The following is a 22,897-nucleotide window of genomic DNA, read 5'->3' as shown; positions in this document are numbered from 1 at the left end:
TCCACTCAGAATTTGGCCATCCGGCTAGTAATATGGTAATCTGGTAATAACTGGTAATCGTGGAAGCGTGGCTCCAGGACTCCACTCAGAATTTGGCCATCCGGCTAGTAATATGGTAATCTGGTAATAACTGGTAATCGTGGAAGCGTAGCTCCAGGACTCTGCGCAGAATTTGGCCATCCGGCTAGTAATATGGTAATCTGGTAATAACTGGTAATCGTGGAAGCGTGGCTCCAGGACTCCACTCAGAATTTGGCCATCCAGCTAGTAATATGTTTGTTTCAGTCATTGTGGTGTATGGGGTATTGTATATTTTTGTGTGTGCACCATGGTCTAGAGGGACGCATTTTAATGTCTGAGATTCCTGTGTGTTGTCAAGGTGGAGGATAACACATAGCAAGCTTGTAAATAGCTCTGGTATCTAACAGCATCACTCACTGAGAACCACCGAATCAGATAAGGAGTGCAATACTGCAAAAACAACAAATGCAAACACACTGTATATAGTTATATCAGTGGTTCTCAACATCTTTCTTTCCACTCACATACCACTTCAAGTAATCCCTATCCCATCAGTGCTCTGTGATTAGTAAGGGATTGCTTATGGTGGTATGTGGGTGAGAGGGAAGGTTGAGAATCACTGCTCTAGACTCAATTGTTACTGAAATACTTTGCATGAGAAAAATTGCCATTGGCCTATTTCCTTTGGAGTTATGAAACCGTGCACATAACAAGTCAATTAGGTACGATTAAAACAGTGGTTTTCAAACCTTTACTTTCCACCCACATACCACCTTTATTAAGCACAGAGCACCTATGGCATAGGGAATACTTAAAGTGGTGTGTAAGTGGAAAGAAAAAGTTTGAGAATTACTGAATTTTTTTGTGTGTGTATATATATCTCGTAACCTATGACCATGTCCTCCTTTGGAATGGACACCCTATTAGTATTCTTTTGCTTGTTTCTGTACTAGTCTTCTCAGATTTTCTCTGGGATGAAAATGCATGCTGTATAATTTGTACCAACGCTATATTTTCAACTGTTTGAGTGCATGAACAGAAGTATATAATCTGCTATTTAACTGATCAACTCCGGTTTAGAGCAGTTCTAAGATCTTGCAAGATTTGACACACTTTGCCATGCCTAATTCTACATCTTCCAACAAATATTCTCAGCCCAGCACCTCAAATTTAGCATGAAATTCTGCTCTGGATTAACAAAATTGCCAGATACAATTTGTGGCTTGCAATTTCAGTCGAATATGGTTCAATGGTCTTTCCATTTGTCTAAAATTTCCTAAAGAACATGAATCTTTTCATTGTTTCATAGTACAAAGCTATAATTATTTTCAAAGTCTTTGAGAACCTCTTCCAGTATCAACAGATACAACTTTATTTTAGCCATTTCCAACTCAACGGAGAGAAAGTTCCTCTATGCATCTGATAAGTTAATTTGCTACTGTGTCTGGCTGTTGAGACAGATATATTTGCTCCACCTCCCCCTCAATGAACAGATCATTGGGGTACTATTTAATGAAAGAAATGCGTGTGGCATTTTTGGTCACTTCTCTGCTTGTCTATGGCAGTGAATTTCAAAGGAGTTGTTTCTATTTAGGTGGCTGGCATCAAAATTCTGTCCCATACATCCTCTTTCTCCTACAGCAATCTGTGTAATGTTTCTCAAAAGCAAGTCAACGTTGCAAGAAAAATTAAATCAAAATCAAAATCACATGTTCAACCCACTTACTGACAGTGTGTGTTTTGCTGCCGCCGGTAGATTGCATTCCTTATCTGATTCAGTGGTTCTCGGTGAGTGATGTTATAAGATACTAGAGCTACTTACAAGCTTGCTATTGCATCATCCTCCATCTTTACAACACACAGAAATCTCAGACATTAAAATGCTTGAGGTGTGTTGCCATGAGATGCGGCCAGATGGTTCGACATCACTTACATTAGGCAATGTTGTTTTAGACACATTTGAAACAAAAACATTTAGATTTTCAGTAGACAACCACAGCAGTTAACATGCATTTTACATCTGCCATTCTAACACACCTCATAAGTATACATAAACATTCCTAGTGCTACTTGGAGACAGTTTAGAGAAAAATGTATAACTCAATCAACTTATTTGTTCACGTAAATCTCTCCTCTCTTAATTCATATTGATAGAATAACAGAAGAGTCTATTTTGTCTCTAATGAATATGCACTTCATCCTAATTCAACGTCCTTTATGTTGACTCAGCAGTATTTCTTTTCTCTTTAAATATTTATAAAAGCAAATGCATATTTTGTTTCTACTTTTTCTTGTGTCCATCTACCAAAATCTTAGATCTTTCCAGTGAAAGGCCTAATGCAAAGCAAGATCCAAAACCATGCATGTCTTTGCCTCAGCAGTGAGCAGTCCAAAAATCATTCCAGGACTCTCACTGCAACTGCTGTCCTGTGAAAATTTTGCACTGACCCACATTCCCTCATGGCTCTTGACTGTAATGGAATGGGGAATAGGACCCTCCAATTATCCATGTCTCCTCTGCCATCACTGGAAGCTCTTCAGTAACTCTAATATGTTTATCCTCCTTTTGATATCTGGAATAGTAGATGCCGTGTGGCAGGCTGAATTAGGAGTAATGACTAACTGTGCTGTCACAGGGAGGTTTCTGTGCATCTCTGGGGATTTTTCTGCAGTGGAGAAACTATGCAGACTTTGTTTAGAATCCTCTGTTGGATTTCTCTTGTTCTGGCTTCAACACTTTGGATGTCTGGTGTTGATCTTCCGGAGAGGTTGTTCAACCATGAAGAAGCCAGTTATCATTCTTCCATTGTCAGGTACATGGATATAGCATTTTATAGCAGGCAAACATACTTAAATTGGAGAAACATGCAGTGAGTGTAAAGGTTTTAGATTTTGTTGAGTTTTCCATTAGGTTCCATCCCCGCTAATCTGCATTTATCTTGACCTTCCAAGATAGAAGAAATTGCAGCTGTTGGAATCTGGAGCAACAAACAATTTGGTGGAGGAAATCAATGGATTGATCGGTCTCAGTGGGAAAACAAGAATTGATGATAACCCAAATGTCAACAATTCATTTTCTCCCACCAATGCCCTTCAGCCCTCTGAGTTCCTTCAGCAGGTTGCTCTTTCCTCCTGGTTAAAGCCAGTTGGTAGCAGAGTCCTGTGCCATGCAGGACCGTCCAACTGTAAATGGAAAGACAAATTATTTTATATCCAGCTACCCCTCCCAACCTCAGGCTTAACCAAATGTCACCAGCTCAAGGGGATCTTTGGGATTCAGTAACAATGTTTTCATCTGAGGCTGAGCAGCCAATCAGATTGAAGACGTTTCTTCCATTAGCTTTTTATTAAACAATTATGTTATGGCTTTGGGAAAATGTGTATATGGAGTTTGTCCAGATGTTAGCCATGATATAACTGATGGTAGTACAAGGCTATATCATTTATATCTGTTCTATGTCCTGGTGTTCTGAGAGACAATTAGCTAAGAGTGTATAACAGAATAGTTTTTAGCTGTCTCTGTAATCATGCTACATTGTAGATTGGAATTCAATATGTCTGGAGCATTGGGGAGGAATGTAGATTGCTTTGTCCTTAGAGCAAACATTGGGTACTTCTGAAATAACGTGGGCTTTCCAATGTCACACCAAACATGGATGCCTACTGAGTAATCAAATGAATGAATCCCATCATTTGATCATCACCCTTTCTACCTGAAGTGTATCGAATCCCAGAACATCCTAACTGCCTGGCCACACTGTCTATCATGAATTACGCAGCTCCTACCTGTTGATCATCCATCGTTAAAATTGCCTCCCCTCTATTCCAAATCTCAACCCACTAAACCTGTTGCATATTGATTCGCTTCCATCAAGGGGAATGGAGGAGGAAATCCAAATTGACTATCATGTTTCATTCTCACCCTCTAAACATCAATGCCCCCAACCAAATTCCAAACATCCAAACTGCTGGTCCTGAATGAAGCTTGTTCTCCAACTATCCAAACTATTGGTATCGATCCATTCCCAAGTAACCAACATGCCAGTCCTAATTTATTCCTTCCTTCTCAACATTCAAACTGCTGACCACGATTGGTTTTATTCCTGTTCTCCACTGTTCGCACCTTCCCCAGTCCCAGTTTTCCTGTCTTCCTGCCATGGATGGCATAGCCTTAACTGGATCTTTTGCTACTTTCTATATTAATCCTGGCTTTCCACGATAATTCAAAATACATGACGTTCCTTGTTAATTGCCCCAAAAGCTGAATTTCTCAGCAGAGGGCTAAAGGCATTGGTGCTCCGCATCAGCGTGAGTTGGACATTCTAGGGAATTAATTTTGAAGTATTATCAGAGGAAATGCAAATCCACCTATGAAATTGTTTAGTGGAGGCACACTGGCACAGTATTAAAAAATTCAGTTAACTCTTACACAGCAAAGCATAGTCTTTTCAGGATTTTTATTATGATTAGCTCAAGTTATGGCCTGATCAGTGTTTTATTCAGTTTTAACATAACCTTTCTGCCTATAATTCTATAAAATGTTGGAATCACTTAACAGATCAGGCAGACTCTGTGGTAAGATTGTAATCATCAGGTCAATCATTATCAAAATTGGTTTTCTTCTTGCTTCCAGTTCAAGCATAAGTACAACACGGACTTGGGCGGAAATTCGTGGAGCTGCTCCCACAAAGAGTTGAGTTTCTCTTTTCTCTCTGCTAGCTCCTGTTACCATTTGTGCTCCAGTTACAACTTCTGTTGTAATTCCTCAGCTGCAGAATTTGTTTCAGAATGTCATTGAGTCATGGAGTACAGAAACTGGCCCTACGGTTCGTAGTAGGGTAGAGGGAGGGCATCCTACTCACATCAGAGTGTGGGGTCCAGCCCTGAGAGTACACGTCCATACTTAAGACCGCAGTCTCCATCGTCTCTGCAATCCGGATCACTTCCTCTAGGTTTTCTCCCCCATGCTCTAGCAGGCACTGCCTCACCTCATTCGATTGAACCCCGGCCACATAGGCATCATGAATGAGATTGTCTGTGGTCTCTGCAGCACAGTCCCTGCCCATTGCCTTTAGTGCCTGAATATAAGCTCCACAGGACTCACCGAGCTGTTGCCTCCTTGTAGCAAATTTGCATCGAGCATAGACCCTGATCACTGCTCGCTCGTAGAGCCCTTTCAGCACCTTCATGGCTGCGGTGTAAGTGGTCGCATCCTGGACACTCTGGTAGACTCTCGGGGACACCATAGTCATCAATATTAGAAGTCGATGGCTGTTCTCTATCACAGCAGGGTCAGAGAGCTGTAAGTATGTTTCGAAGCATCTCACCCAGTGCTTAAAGTCATTTGAGGCTGTAGCTGACTGTGGGTCGATGTCGAGGCATTTCATCGTAGCGTACGTTCCATCCCTTCAAAACTTTTTAGGTAATAAAATTGTAGAGCGCGTCGAAAGAACCAAAGACTTGTTGATCCCAACCAAGGCTTTTATTAACTAAAAGACTGGAGCATATCACAAGTTGGTCGACCAGTCCAGAATGACCTGGTCTGGCTAGGAGCAATCCTTTAAGACCTGCCAGTAGGTGTGGCTACATTCTCAGCCAATCACAGTCATCCTACACTACCATCTGTACATATACACATTGGTGATAGAACCTGTACTATCACAGGTTCGCCAATTCTACGCCAACCACCACCAACCCATTTACACTGATCCTACGTTAAACTCATTTTTCATTCTTCCCACATTCTCACCAACTCCTGTATCAGTCCTCTACAGGCTTGGGACAATTTATTTACCATGACAAATGAACACACCACCTTGTGAATCTTTAGGAGGTTCAGAAGAATCGCTGACCACACAGAGGAAACACAAGTTTACAATCTCCACTGAGACAGCTCCGAGGTGAAGATTGAACTCAGGACTCTGACACTGTGGGTTCAATCAAAACAGCAAAATAGCAAAACAAGCTTTACTGGCTGCACTTCTTTGCTGCCTGCGAGACCTTGATTCCTGTACACTTCACCTCCAGGGATGCATTCCTTAAAGAACACTGCAGGTGATTTCTTGCCATATTCTCTTTTCATGTCCTCTTAGCTCAACTGTGCTTCTGAGTCCATTGTCATACCTTGCTTTCTCTTTCAATTCCAAACTTGGATTTGTTGCTTTAAATGCTTATTGGATTTGAGTTTGCGTCATGCATACCTGTAATAAATGAAGCTAAATCTGTAAATAAAAAAGATGATGAGCTGCTTGCATTAAAATTCCACTGATAGATGCACCAAACTTCCTTATGTGTTTACCCAAAGACATCAGACATACCTCTCTAGGGCATCTCTAATTTATGATTTTTTTGTTCACTTTGAAGCTTCTGTTAATCTAAATGGGTTTCTTCCCTATGTTCAGAAGACTTTTGTGAATACAGGAAGCAGAAGCATGTTATTAACACTATTCCTACTGGTGTCATGTAGTTTGGCCATATTGTCAGTGTTATGCAGTCACTTGGCAGATCATGATGTCACTAATGCTGTACGGTTTGCTGAACAGCAGGAAATCTTGCTTTCTAGGCTTGCCCTGAAAGATTTTAGTGTGGCTGTCATGCTTTGACATTTTTGAACTATTTTTCTCTACAGATGGAAGCTGGAGATGGAATTATGTTTAAGCATTTGTCTTTGAAAGCAGTATATTTCCAAACATTAAAAACAAAGAAAGGCTTCGAAGTTTCATAGTCCAGACTGGAGAAACTTAAGATTCACAGACATTTCCAAATTGATAATAAAGAATACAATATAAATTTATCGTCTTTTCGGATGACGATTTAGGTATGTGAAAAGAGCCAACATCTTTTTTATATGTGGCAAACTAATAGACATACTCAAAGATGGATAAATCTACAGGGCCTGAGGGGATGTCTCCCAGGCCATTATGTGAAGCAAGAGTTGTAAATTGTTGGGGCTCTGGCAGAAATGTTCAAACCTTCTCTAATCACAGACCAGAAAAAAGGGAAAATACACCCGTCAAGGAAAAAGAAAATCTTGATGGATCATGGTTCCGGACTCCCTGAATATAAATGCCATGCCTCTGCTACCTTTTTAACTGTCGAGGCTTTTCTGTTCTTCTTCTGATTAACTTATCTTCAATAAGAATAAAAGGATGCTGGGTATGCCCACATCTTAATTTAGAAATAGTTAATGTTTACATGGCACTGATTTAAGATGTATGCCATTCATGTATTGTCAACCTTTTAGAGCTGATGCTCAAAATGTACCAGCATCTTGCCTATACTTATATCTTGTCACTCATGGATAAATGAGCATGAACACCATCAGGCAAACAACACACACACACATTGCCTGCTCTGTTTGGCAGTGTGTTACAGAGAATACATTTTAACATATGTCCCTTTTATGTTCTTGTAAGCATATGCATCAGCCAACCAGCACTGCCAGGAGCTCATCTCTTTAAAAAGGCCCATAATATTCTCAGCAAAGGTTTGAAAGCACCAGCACAGCTGCTCACATCCCAAAGGATGCAACTAATTAGTGTGGGGAGGCAGCACCAGGTGATTCAGAAACCCTCTGGTCTGACGAATACCCAAAAGCATTTCTCAAATGTTGTAGCTTTGGGAAATTAGACAACTCTCTTGACCTTCTTTCAAATTGCAGCAGGAAAGTAGGTGAAAGGGCAGGTCATGATGGTGACATTCATAAACCGAGTCAATGCAATACCTTTGTTTCAGGTACGTCATAATTGGGCTAACAAGAGTTAATTAAGCTCTACAATTGGCACTGATTTGACCTGGAGCCTGTGGAAGTAGCCCTCAGTCATTAACAGGTAATGCCTCAAGACCTACACATGATCATAGTGTCATCAATGTGGCTCAAAACTCTGTGGATAGCCAATTGTACATTTTCACTTATCTCAGAAATAAAAGTGGAGTAAGTATCAAGTGTGCTCATTCTCCACCTGATTCCCATAGAACTCAAGAAGCTACAAATCTGTCTGTCTTTAGCATATTCAGGAATTCTGATGGAAGTTTGTTTGATAAATACTTTATGGCACATTCAAAATTAACTAATTTTTAATTACTTATGTTTCCAAAGGACAGATTATTTTGAATATGCTGTGACTTGAAGCTTTTTGGGGACACTTGCATCAGAAAAGTCTTTTCTACTGATACCCTTTTAATCTCTTTCCGTGATCTTAAAATTTGCATAAATAAGCCTTTACCTTTAACCTTTCAGTGATTTGACAGACAGGTTTCATCGCAGATGTAAGTGACATATTCTTCAATAAGTAACTACATGTATGCCACAAAATAGTTCAGAAAACAGCCTTGAACACATTTAAAAATATACAAAGGCAGTTAGGATATATACTGTATTCATCTTCTATTGTGGTTACAAAAGATGCATTGAACTCTACTTCAGAAATTTATTTTCAAAGGAGTCAGCGTAATTCAAAGTTCTGTTGAATTTTCCATGAGGTAACTTAAAGTGTACTCTGGTGGCAAACAATGCAAGTGCAGAAATAAAATTTGGGTAGATAAGCATTTGAAATACTTTTATGTTTGGGGCTTTTATTACGGTAGTCTCTGAATGCCATCAGAAAACTTGAGGATGATGGAACAGCCTGGCAACAAGCCTGTTAGCTCTTTTTCTGGCTTTGTGTGCATGATTGCTCCAGATAGGGATGAGAGGAATATGCTTTTTAAAAAAGTTTTTGTTTCCAAGCTCAATATCATTAAACCTGTTTGCAAATGTTTGCATGCAATTCAATCACAGCTGCTTCTAAATTTGCCAGTGGGTATAATTAGCATCTAATTTCAATATCTTCCCTTGATTTATATTCCTTTAATTAACATAATTTTGGTAAATTTCATTTCATCTTTACAAAAATTCCAAATATGGGACAAATTTAATTAGGGGACAGAATTAATTTTAAATAATTAGGTATTACCTATGCATAACATGGTCATTTTGCATTAAAATATTGATATTTGTAAATGTATTGATAGGTTTATTTTGTCTTGAGCAATATGTCACTTTTATTTTGATGGCTTAAAAACTGACTTTCAGAGATATCAAAATGCAAGATCTGTGCACTTTTGTTTTTCTTAGGGTGTCTCCAGAGATCAAGGGTCACTTACTTCCACCCTGGGTTCATGGGTTCTGAGGTGACCGATGAGATCAATGTGGGAACCACAGAAGTTTTCACAGATGGAGTAGGAGGTTGCTGATGAGGTGGATGACGGGGGGGGGGTGGGAGGAGGGGGGTTGGTGGGGGTAGGTGGGGGGGCGCAGGGCAGTGATTTTGGATATGATGCACTCCTTTTGCCGTTTATCAAAACCACCAGAAGTTCCCAGGAGTCCATTTTGTTTTTGTTTACTATATTTGAGAGATGTTGGCATTTATTTATGCAAGGATTTATTGCTCATTCTAAATTTCACTTACTATTTTCCCACCAAATTGTAATTTTCATGTAATATTCAACAAATTTTTAAATTACACTGACTCCTTTGAAAGTAAATTTTTGAAGTAGAGTTTAAATGCATCTTTAGCACCCACAACAGAAGATGAATATATTATCCTAACAGGCATTGTATATTTTATTGAAATGCTGCACATCATTTATTCGGCAGTTCCTTGGGATTGACGATGACTCTGTGTTTGTGGGATCAAAGATTGCTAATGGGGTCAGTGAGCAAACTTTAGACACAGGGCGACAATAGCCAATACCAATGAGTTGAGGAAAGTTTAGTGGGGATATCATAGCTAATATTTTTATGGAGAAATTAATGGGTCTTCCCTTTTCCATTTTTATAATTACAAAACATTTATCATCTGTTTTTATATTTTGTGCTGATTTATTTTAATAATCTATCTTTCCTTTCTTTATTGCTTGCTAAGTGCTTTTTTTTTTGCTCTTTTTAAAGTTTTCCTAATCTTGCAGTTTCCAAATACACTTGACAAGTTTTTATGCATGAACTTTTAATTTGATGGCTTCCATATTTTCCTTGGTTATGGAAGGCTGGCTCTCCCCACCTTTCCTAGTTTTGCTTTGAACTCCGAGCTCCCAAAATGCAGCTTGTTGGATCTCATCCTGTTTTTTTTCCCCTTTATTATTTTTTAGTACCTATATGAAACATGCTGTTTCAAAATGCCCTGCAGAAATTCAAGACATCCTTTCATCCAAGAGGCAATGTACCTTCCAGAGAACATAAACCAGCCTACCCAATTTCTCTTTATAACTCAGGATCTCTCATCCATCTTGAGTAACATTGGTCCACAGTTTTTTTTTTCCAAAAGGTTTGCTTCCTGGAAAAAAAAGTTGGGGATTATGATAGACAATGCCAGGCTGAACATAAAGATAAGTTTAGATTTTCTGTATCACGTAGGAGGTTGGAGAAACATTAGATTAACTTTTATTGAATTTAGCATGTTTAATTGCATAATGATGCTGATGCATTGTACTAATTCAACAGACCTTAAAATATTTTGCTTCTGATTTTCATTTGTACTCAGCATCCGATTAATCTCAGGTCAGTGTCCAATAATAGTTGGTCAGCATTGATGGATACCAGTTGCCCTGATACCACTTTTCTGTGGTCGCAATGTCCTGGTGGAACCTTTCACCATGTTCGCCACTGACTGCACCAAGATCAGCAGGGAAGAAGTGCGAATGCAGAAAATTAACTTTCAATGCCATGTTGTACTTCATGGTTTTGTGTGCTTGAAGTAGACTTTAAATATGTCAGGAAACCACAAAAGTAGGTTATATCTTTATAAAAAAGGTATGTGACAGAAAAATTTTAAGGTGATTTTTCTGATCAGCAGCCCAAAATCCATAAAATACACCCAAAAGTATTCAGGAAGCAAAATCTTCATTATCTAGCGTAATAAGGATAGATTGTGTTTTAGGATTGGATGGATGTTATTTCCTGCAGAATACTTAGCATAATTACCTTATAACGACTAATCTAGATTATAGGTAATGAATTCTATTAGATTGTTGGTAGTGAGAGATATGAATATTGTAATCCTGTTAAATGTAAAGGAGAGATGGTAAGAACAAGATATCTTTCTTGCATACCTAAATCTACTTCATTATCTGAAGATCCATAAATGAAACCAAATACAGTGTAATCATCTGTGAACATTCCCATTTCTAACGTTATAAATGAAAGCAGCTTGTAATGATTGCTGCAATATTAACTGTGTCGAAATTAACAATCTCTGACTCTCACTCTGCCGTTCTTTGCAATTACTCTCAAATTATGAAATTTGTGCTGCTTATAAAACAGAAAGCACTGGAGACATTCAGCAACCTAGAGGAATGAAATAATGAACGTTTCAGGTCAAGATCCCTCATCAGCTCACAACTGATTCTTGGGTTCTTTGCTTTTAATCCTTGTACTAAAATCTGCTGGGTTTTAAAATCCAAAGCCAATGGTTGCATATTGTGCTTTGTGGGTCCTTTCCAGGTATTCTCTTTCCAAATTAGGTACTAGCTCTTGAAGGAGAAGATTATAGCCCAGACCTTGACCTTATATGATGCACAACCAGAGAGTGGAAGAAATTGAACTTTGTTCTTTCTGTTTAAAGGATGCTTGACCCTCAAGTTTCTTTTTAAAACATCTCTCTCTCTAAAATATTAAGAATGATACGATTTTTAAAAATTTAATGTAACAGATAAAAGGGAAAAAATACATTAGGAATTTAGCGCTGGGGATCTATAGAGAGAGAGAAAGGAGAAAGAAAATGTGTAAATAAATAACTGACAGGATTTCAGGTGTTTGCTCTCCACAAATGCTGGAGTGAAAGAAACAAAGCTCCTATTTGCCGGCATTGGCAGCCTGTTGGGTAAAACAGCTGAAGTAATAAGATCACGCAAGTGTTCCTGCCATCTGTGCTGTTGAGCGATGACTACAGGGAGCAGCAACGTATCCAATTTAAAACTAGGTGAGCTGCTTTTTAATTGCTTCTTGGTACATTTCAGTATTTTATAATGAAAAGCAAAACAACAAAACTGTCAAATAGTGTCACATCCTTATTCCAGAGAGCACCGGGGGGTTCGATCTGAAACACAATTAATTAGTGCAATCTCCAGGGTGGAAGGGAAAGTATTGAGTATCATGTGCTGTTCAAAAGATCTGCTTGTTCATCCTTTGGAATGAGAAAGTAAAGTCACACAAAAAATTATACATTTTAAATAAATAGATTCATCGCCTTCAATTTTTACGACTTGTTGACTGATTTCTAATTCTTTCTCTAGTGAACGCAGGTTCAATTTTGACATTGAAGAAAAAAAATTGTACATGGATGAGAGGGGTGTGGAAGGATATGGTCTGGGTCCGGGTCAGTGGGACTAGGCAGAATAATAGTTTGGTACAGAATAGAAGAGCCAATTCTATGGTTCTATGCATTTTCATGTACAGTTCCATAGGTTCTGAGGCAAGAATGTTCACCAAATTTTAAAAAAATCTGTTGAATTTTCAGGCAATGACCTGATTTCAAAGTGTTTCTGACAAAGTTTTGTGTGCATAAGATATAGGAGCAGATATAGGTCATTCGGTCCATCGAGTCTGCTCCATTATTCCACCATGAGATAATCCATTCTCCAACTCAATCCCACACCCCTGCCTTCTCTTTCTTACCTTTGATACCTTGACTATTCAGATACCTAGCAAGTGTACACGAAAATGCTAGAGGAACTCAGCTGGTCTGTTCAGCGTCTCTATGAGACAAAGCTACAGTATGTTGCCGACGTTTTGGGCCTGATCTCTTCTTTGGGGAATAAGTAGAATAAGCCAGAAGAAGGAAATCTCATAAAGACTCAGAACTCAATCAATGGAGGAGGAATCCAGACCAACAAAAGGTGTTAATTGGATATGATAAGGGATGAGGTAAAAATTTATCATGTTTGTGCGAAAGAAAATGGAATGGAGAGACAGATAGAGAAAGGTGACAGTGGAAGAAGGGAACAGGGGGTTTAACAAAACCCAGAGAAGTCAATATTAATGCCATTTGATGGAGGATGTCCAGTTGGAAGATTAATTGGTTTTCCTTGAATTGGGGTGTGGACTCTGTCTGGCAGTATGAGACCATGGACAGATATATCAGCAAGGGAATGGGATGGGGAATGAAATGGGTGGGCATTGTTATGGTAGACAGATCCGAGGTGTTCAACAAAGCAATCTCCCAGTCTGGGTCCAATCTCTCCGATGTAGAGGAGACCACAGTGGGAGCACTGGATGCAGTAGATGGCCCCTGCACATTCATGTGAAATGTTGCTTCACCTGGAAGGACTGTTTGAGGCCCTGAATGGTGGTGAGGGAGGAGATGTGGGCACAAGTGAAGCATCTCCTGCGGTCACAGGATTAGGCTCCAAAGGATGATTGGTGGGGAGGGAGGAGTGGAAAATGGAGTCACAGAGGGAGTGGTCCCTGTGGAAGGAGGAGAGGGGAATATGTGTCTAGTGGTGGGATCAAGCAGTAGAAATGGTGGAGGAGGATATGTTGGATGCGGAGGCAGGTGGGATGATAGGTGAGGATAAGAGGGATCCTTTCCTTATTGTGTGAGGGGGCGGGGGCCAGGGCAGTTATGTGGGTAATGGAGGATATGGAGGTGAGCACTGAGTTGATGGTGGTAGAGGGAAAGCCACATTGTTTGAAGAAGGAGGACAGCTTTGATAATCTGGAATTGAAGACCTCATCCTGGGTGCAGATGCAACGGAGACAGAGAAACTGAGAAAAAGGAATGAAATCCTTAGAGGAGACAGGGTGGGAAGAGGTATAGTCGAGGAGGCTGTGGGAGTTGTGGGTTTGTACAAGATGTCTGTTGAGAGTTTGTCTCCTGAGATGGAGACAGTGAGATCGAGGAAAGGGAGAGTGTGACTGGAGATGAACCAAGTGGAAGTTGGCTGCAAAGTGGATGAAGTCAACAAGCTCATCATGGGTAATGAGGAGGCACCAAAGTAGTCATCAATGTAGCGGAGGAAGAGTTGAGGGGCCTTGCCTGTATAGGCTTGTGGCATGGATTGTTCCATGTAGCCCACAAAAAGGCAGGTATAACTGAGGCCCATGTGGGTACCTCATGGCTACTCCATTAACCCAGAGAAAATGGAATGAGTCAAAGGAGAAATTATTGAAAGTGAAGACAAGTTCTGTCAGCCAGAGGAGGATGGTTGGTTCTATTGTCCAAAAAAAACCAAAGGGCTTTGAGGTCTTCAGTATGGGGCATGGAGGTGTATAGAGATTGTATGTCCATGGTAAACATGAGATGATCGAGTTCAGGGAAATGGAAGTAATGGAGAGCATGTGAAGTGTCCCGATGCTAGCAATCTCAATCTTAAATATACTCATAGACCTGGCCTATGGTAGAAATTTCAGAGGATCACCTCTCTCCGGCTTAAGAAATTCCACCACATCTCATTTTATATTGGGCACCCTTCAATTCTGAATTGTGGTCTCCTGTCCTGACTATTGTGTCCAGGCCTTTGAACATTCAAAATGCTTCTATGAGGTCTCCCTTCATTCTTCTGAACATCAAGGTGCACAGTCCAAGAACCATCAAACATTTCTCATATTCCAGCAAATGTTTCTTTAACACTAATCCCTTCATTCTAGGAACCATTCTTTTTAAAGAATATTTTATTTCTGATTTTCAAACACACAACACAAATCTCTTTCAACACCAATATGACATACAGAGTCCATTTTTATCCCCCCCCACCCCTTGCCCCGATACAACTGAGAATAAAGTCATATATATTATCTTCTTTGGCTTGGCTTCGCGGACGAAGATTTATGGAGGGGGTAAAAAGTCCACGTCAGCTGCAGGCTCGTTTGTGGCTGACCAGTCCGATGCGGGACAGGCAGACACGATTGCAGCGGTTGCAAGGGAAAATTGGTTGGTTGGGGTTGGGTGTTGGGTTTTTCCTCCTTTGCCTTTTGTCAGTGAGGTGGGCTCTGCGGTCTTCTTCAAAGGAGGCTGCTGCCCGCCAAACTGTGAGGCGCCAAGATGCACGGTTTGAGGCATTATCAGCCCACTGGCGGTGGTCAATGTGGCAGGCACCAAGAGATTTCTTTAGGCAGTCCTTGTACCTTTTCTTTGGTGCACCTCTGTCACGGTGGCCAGTGGAGAGCTCGCCATATAATACGATCTTGGGAAGGCGATGGTCCTCCATTCTGGAGACGTGACCCATCCAGCGCAGCTGGATCTTCAGCAGCGTGGACTCGATGCTGTCGACCTCTGCCATCTCGAGTACCTCGACGTTAGGGGTGTGAGCGCTCCAATGGATGTTGAGGATGGAGCGGAGACAACGCTGGTGGAAGCGTTCTAGGAGCCGTAGGTGGTGCCGGTAGAGGACCCATGATTCGGAGCCGAACAGGAGTGTGGGTATGACAACGGCTCTGTATACGCTTATCTTTGTGAGGTTTTTCAGTTGGTTGTTTTTCCAGACTCTTTTGTGTAGTTTTCCAAAGGCGCTATTTGCCTTGGCGAGTCTGTTGTCTATCTCATTGTCGATCCTTGCATCTGATGAAATGGTGCAGCCGAGATAGGTAAACTGGTTGACCGTTTTGAGTTTTGTGTGCCCGATGGAGATGTGGGGGGGCTGGTAGTCATGGTGGGGAGCTGGCTGATGGAGGACCTCAGTTTTCTTCAGGCTGACTTCCAGGCCAAACATTTTGGCAGTTTCCACAAAGCAGGACGTCAAGCGCTGAAGAGCTGGCTCTGAATGGGCAACTAAAGCGGCATCATCTGCAAAGAGTAGTTCACGGACAAGTTTCTCTTGTGTCTTGGTGTGAGCTTGCAGGCGCCTCAGATTGAAGAGACTGCCATCCGTGCGGTACCGGATGTAAACAGATACAAAAAAAACACAAATACCAGTGGGGTCAACGCCCCCCTACAGAAAACTAGGGAAAAAAAAACCAAGGTGACCACATAACCAAAGGTAAGGAATAAAAAGAAAAGACAACTAATAGAGCCTGTCATCTGCACCACGTCCCACTTCTTTGATCCCAATCATTTCCCTGTTGGGTTGGATTGTTTCAGTACCCTTGTTCCAAAGGGGGATATTCATATCTGTGTAACAATATACTTCATATAAGGTTGCCATAGTCTAATGAATGTGTCATATTTCCTCTTTAAATTGTAAGTGATTTTCTCCAGAGGAATATAACTCTGCATTTCCACATTCCATCATGTAATATTTAGTTGCGAGTTGGACTTCCATGTGACTGCTATACATTTTGTGGCTACTGTTAAAGTGACCTTCACAAACTGGATTTGGTTCTTGGACAGTTTAAAACTCATGTCCATATTATTCCCCAGAATGTACAATTCCGGATCTTGTGGAAAATCCACCTTTGTAATTTTTTTTTCAGAATGTCCCCCAGGTCCTCCCAGAAGGATTTCACCTTTATACACAGCCAGGTTGAAGGGATAAAGGTTCCAATTTCCGCACTACATCTACAGCACATTTCCAAAGTTTCTGCTTTAGATTTATGTAATTTTTGAGCTGTGAGGTATAGTTGATGCAGGAAATGGTATTGTACCAACCTGTACCTGACAATTAAACCCAATACAGGTCTGACCAGCACTGCTCATGGACTGTTGGGCCCAAGTTCAATTCCCATCTTTCCCTTGACCTTTGTAAAACCATCTTTGGGCCTTCACTTTGGAATTTGAAATACATTATAGAGATAAACTTGCACACATTCCTCCTTTGAATTAGAATCTCCATGTCACTATACATGGGCAGGGTCGTAGATCGTCCCAATTTGTCCCTTAATCTTAGTTTTAGATACTAGAAGAATGTTCTATTAGACAAATCACATTTGTTCCTCAATTACTCGAATGACATGAGCTGCCCTCGCTTATCACAATCATCGATACACCTGTTGAGCATCTTAAAGAAGCCCTGGGACAATGGAATGGGTAACAACTGAAATAGTTATTGTAGCTTTGGCAACATATTCATTTTAACTGTGTTAACACTGTCCACAAAAATATGGGCAGAGTTCTCTATCTACCAAGGCCCTCCTCAATCTTCCGGAGCAAAGGGAAATAATTGAGTTTGTATAAGTGACCAAATTTACCTTATACCCTGAGACCTTCCCATAATCCTCCAGTGTGTTCCTCAGCCTGGCCAACGACCCCTCCGCACCGGGTCTGTCAAATATATCAACATATCCTCAGCGAATAGGTTGATTTTGTGTTCCGCCTGGCCCAACTTGAACCTCTTTATGCCTGGATCCTGCTGAATAGTTTCTACCAGTGGCTCAATTGCCAGTGTGAACAGTGCTGAGGATAATGTCAGCCCTGCCTACTGGATATACTCAATGGAAGTACAGGAGATATCTGCCCGTTTGTAATAACTTTAGCTTGGGGTTCCAGGAATCATTCTTGGGAATCTTTGGTGAACCCCCTCCAATGCCAGCAATCCTTTCTTAAATAATTGTCAGATCACTGTTACAAAGCCTTTAATCAAAAGAAGTAAATAATGACACCAGCACTTTTAACCATACAGAAGTTGATAAATATTTTTTTAATTTTTAAAATTTAGACATACAGCATAGCATTCAGCCAGTTCAACTCACAAGCCCATGCTGCCCAATTACTCCCCATTGACCTACAACTCCCGGTACTTTTTGGCATTCCAGGTATTTCAGACCTTCTATGCAATCCCAAAAAATGTTTTTAATTTTTTTGTACATAATTAAACCCAAATACAGTATTTATAAGTGACTGAGTCTGCTGCAGTCATGAGGGTCTTTACAATCGCAGAAAAGGAGAAGGATTTGCAAAACCCAGGAGGGCACAGTTCGCGTAGTGGTTTGCATAATGTTATTACAGAGCGAGCAGTCTGGGTTTGAATCCGCCGCTGTCTGTAGAGAGTTTGTACGTCCTCCGTGTGTCTGAGTAGGTTTCCTGCAAGTGGTCCGGCTGCCTCCCGTGTTCCAAAGACGTACAGGGTTAGGAGAATAATTGATCACACTGGTTAAATGGAGAACGTGGGCTCATGCCTGTTATTCTGCTGTATCCCTGTACTTAGAGATACATTGGAAGATGGGAGGACACCGGAGCACTTGTGCCCTCCTCGTTTTACCCACAGAAGAGTCAGATATAGCATCTTCCAAGGGGAAAACATGTCAGTAACTTCAACATCTTCAGGATTTTGTTCCAACAATAAAATGTGAAAGTTAGTATAGTGATAGTTAGAATTGCCCTATCTTTAAGGGTGCTTTTCTTATTCTGGTGGGCTTCTTATAGACTTAACATGGAAGTTACATTTGGACATCAACCCTGCCACTCCTAAAGTGATATCCTTATGTTTCTGAAAGTTGGCATCGATTTAATGATCTCCTTCTGTGTTATAAGAATATGTGTGGTCCATCAGAATAGTACATTGGATCTGAGGATGGTATTCCCATATGAACTTTGTTCTTATCCTTTCTCACAGTCTCACGCAGGGGAGGTGCTGATAGTCAGCACAGGCACAGTGGGCCAAAAGGCCTGTTTCCATATTCTATCTTTCTGACTCCCTTTGGTAACAAGGATGTGGACAGTTGATGAAATGGAAGAGGGTGTGATGAGCATGGTGAAGCTTTGTTAACAGGTCTACCTGGCAGCTTTTGTAATGTAGCTTTGGAGACCTTTTACCCCATGAGTCCTACCAGGGTGTGTCCCGTGCACGAGATGCCACCATCACAGAAGGGCTACCATACCTTGTCAATGGACTCCATTCTGTTCCAGGCTAGTTTCAACTTAATGGAGGTGAGGACGATGAAAATAGTTGGGCTGCATATGGGTAGTGGAGGGTTAGGCCATTAATATAAGGTGAAGGATGAAGGGGGGGGGTGTAGAAAAGGAGAGGTGTATATGGGATAGAGTGAGTTTTGTGTGTATAAAAAAATTGTAAAATCACAAAAATGGTGGTGTACTCAGTAGGTTACACAGCATTCAAAGGAGGTTTCTGGCCTGAGAAGAAGGGCTTAGACGTGTAACGTTGGTAATATATCTTCACCTCCTACGGATGCTGCATGGCCTGCTGAGTTCCTCCAGCATTTTTGTGTTTTTACTACAATCACAGCATCTGCAGACTTTTGTGTTTCATTCCAATATTGAAAGGGTAGTGAGCTCTATTGTTCCTACAATCTGGAGGTGACTGGTTGGGCCAATCCCGGGCTGATTGGCCTCCTAGACTGCCAGAGTAGAGACACCCTCTTCATTGTCAACAGAACTACATGTTCCTTAATGTAAATCTGGGTGTTGTGTTCCCCTCCATGAAAATTACTTTAATTTAATTTAGACATACAGTATAGTTACAGACCATTTTGTTCAATTACTCTCAATTATTTCACAGCCTCAAGTACATTTCAAACAATGGGAGGAAACTGGAGCCCCCAGGGAAATCCCAAGCAGATACAGGGTGAACATACAAACAGCTCAGGATTCGAACCCAAGTCCCAATCGCTGGCGCTGTGACAGCATTGTGCTAACTGTGCCACCCCATCTCTGTAAGCCAAAATGTACATTGCTGCTGTCTATACAATATGGGAGGTGCCATTAAGGGCTGAGGTTCCTGCAAGATTCTAGCAAAAAGCAATGAGTGCAGGTGCACTTAGTTGAGTGAGTTACTTGTATAAAACATGTAGGTTATTAATATATAATTTTCTGTGCATACAATCCTGACAATTGGTTAGACAGGACATTTGTCCAATTTTGAAGTTTCGTACCTGAATGAAATATCAGAAAAGAAAACCTTCCAATGTATATGATGTCAATGCAACTTGAGGTTTAAAAATTATTCAAAAATAGCAGCTGTTGATTTAAGATCTGTAAATAGTGTTTTATGAAAATGGTTTGGTATTAATTATGTTAATTGAAGGGATTAAGCACAGGTTGTATATGTATTTAAAAAATGACAAGAAAATTGAAAGAGAATCACTTCTCCAACAAAACAAACCTAATTATATAATCCTTACATAATTGGATTTTGCACCAGCCCTTGCCAAAATCTTCTGCAAAAGCTAGGCTAAAATAGTCAATGTGCATTCAGCAATAAACTCACTGTTAGTAGCAGATATTGTGTTTCAATAAGTGTCTTTCTCATTGCATTATATGTCTCACTGTCAGGAAATTGCAGGCCTACTCCACGAACTATTCAAACACTGTTAAATTACAGTGCTGTCCAGCCAGAATCTTTTGTGCCACTCCATAGTTAATCTTTACTCTCTCATAAGCTCACTTCCAGAACAACATGACTTTCAAGGGTCTCATTATTTTTGGATGACTATGATGGAGTGGAAATGAGAAGATTACCTGCCCAGGGAACTAGCAGATATGTATGTCATATTTGTCAGCTACAAACCAGCTCAGCAGAGAGGAGGTTATCAGGCCGTGTGGAAGGAGAACCATTAAAGTGCTGTTCCATTACTTACAGGCTATCTGATTGGTGAAATATAGGCTAGCAAGCATAGAAAATTCCCCATGGGAACTATCTTCTGTGTAATGTGTCCAAGTATAAAAATTCAAAATGACAGCTGGAACTGCGAGGAGCTTTCAGCAATAGCTCTCTATGTCATTTCATTCTTCACTTCCCTCGCTCATTTGGTCCACAGGATCAGTTCATCAGTTCACAGCTTTGAGGATGGAGAAGCTTTTCTTAAGGGAGCAGTTTAAATGCAGTTCGATGGGGTAGCAACTAAGGATATTTGAAGCTAAGTCTGTCCTTTGATATATGGGTACTTAACAAGTACACAAAGCAGGAGAATTGCAAGAACAGATGGTCAAATTAATTTTCCATTAATTTGATCTAATCAGAAATGTAACAATATTATTAAATGGGCTCATTATACACAACATTCAGAAAAAAAGATTCAGAATTAAGTAAAATATTTTATTCCAACATAAGGAGATGAAGGAAAGATAAAATAAAGTGATGCGATAAATGTGCATTCCAAAAATACACATTGTATTGTCAACTTATTTACCTAATGCTGGTAGTTTATTGTTTGAATGAAAGAGACAGGGAGGTTTGAGTATAACAGTTTGAACAGTAATATTCATCATCTTGCATGAGAGAGGAATATGACTGTGTTATAGAAACTACCATAATGGCAGTGTTGCCACTGGTGCAAACCAGGGAAGATGTGATCTTTCAGCACTCCTCCATAGAGTCCTTCTGCTCAGCTCTCCTGTCCGGTACAGTTTTAAACTGCCTGTTGAATGGGACTGGTGGAGGTTTTCATCTTAAAGATACAAGGAGTTTTGCACCTAAAATGGCCGTGCCCACATTCCAGCAGCAAGGACGTCGAGGGTTGTGGACTCTGAGGAGGGAACAGGGCAGCAGAGAGAGAGAGAAGCCTAGGAGAGGACCACATAGATGGGAACCACAGAAGGGGACCAGCGTGGGGCTTTGTGGCTGAAGCCTTCACTCCTGGGCACGGGTGCTTACAGGCAGTTTCAGAGAACCAGATATCGGGAACCTGATCCATGAAGGTGCCAAATGCGTTGGGAACTTACAGCTTCCCATTTTCTTGTGGGGAGTTCAGGACCTAGGGCCGAGGAGGATGATGGCTGCCTTGGACTCTGGTTCACTGCTGGACCTGATAGCAGGCTGTGGGGCACAAGAGGCAGTGACACAGAGGAAGTGACAGGATCCATGATATCTCACTTGTGTAGTAATGCCCCTGTGTGACTTTATAGGACAAACAATGGAAAACATCTTTTGTCATTTTGTGTACGTGACAATAATTGAATCTTGAATTGCATGAAAAAGGTTCTCCACAAATTATATAACTTAAACTACGTCTTTGATGATGTTGGTTTGGGAGATGCCCCAATAGAGAAAGTAAATGAATAAAATGGAATAGAATAGAGTTTTGAAGCTTTGGAACATCATGTGGTCAAATTGATTAGCCTAAGATAACTAATGTAGTCAATGAAGCTTTGCCTACTAAGAAATTTGAGAGGTGATGAAGAAAGATTGCAGCCACATGTACTGTTTATTTTGAGCAAAGGTGCCTTAAAATATTTTTCACAGGTGCACCACTGTCAGCTTGTCAAAATTCAATAGTGCAATAGTTCATGCAGTTTTGAAATAACTAAGTGTTCTGTGGTTTTAAAATAGAAATTGAAATGGAAATCCAGAACTGCTCTGACAAAGAAACAGACCTTGTTAAAAGGTTGTGTACCTGCAGGGGGCTTATTTAGAGTGAAATTCTAAAGTCTGCAGATGCTGTGAGGAACTCAGCCGGTCTTTTCAGAGTCTATAGGAGACAGAGATATATTGCTGATGTTTCGGGCCTGAGCCCTTCTTAAAGGAATAAGCCAGAAGCAGGAAATCTCGGAAAGTCTCAGAATTCGGATAATGGTAGCTGGGGGAGGAATCCAGACCAACAAAAAAGGTGATAATTGGATATGATAAGGGACAAAGTAAGAAGTTATCACGTTTGTATGAAAGGAGATGGAATGGAGAGACCAGGGATGCAGTGATGCCAGAGCGCTGCCCTGGCACCTCACAGGTCCGTTCTGGCACCTCATGGGCTGCTATGGGGCTGCTCCAGGCAGGGGGGGGGAGGGGGTGGAGAGGGGAGGTGGTGGTGCACCCTCCCGCTCTTTCTTCTACAACCAGTCGTCCTCGTCCAACTGTTCACTCTCAATTATACAACGCCAAATACAACATGACAGTCACCAAGGCCAGGCCTCACGAGACCTCCTTGTCACCATTGTTGGTGAGCTCCTGCACCTAGAATATTACCACTGCATCCTGGGAGAGACGGAGATAGGAAAAGGCAACAGGGGAAGAAGGGGGGGCGGGGTTTAACGAAAGCCGGAGAAGTTGATATTAATGCTATCCAGTCAGAAGATGA

This window comes from Narcine bancroftii, chromosome 1 (genome assembly GCF_036971445.1).
Source record: "Narcine bancroftii isolate sNarBan1 chromosome 1, sNarBan1.hap1, whole genome shotgun sequence".
In the NCBI taxonomy this organism is placed as follows: Eukaryota; Metazoa; Chordata; class Chondrichthyes; order Torpediniformes; family Narcinidae; genus Narcine; species Narcine bancroftii.
Note: the sequence above shows the minus strand (reverse complement) of the source record.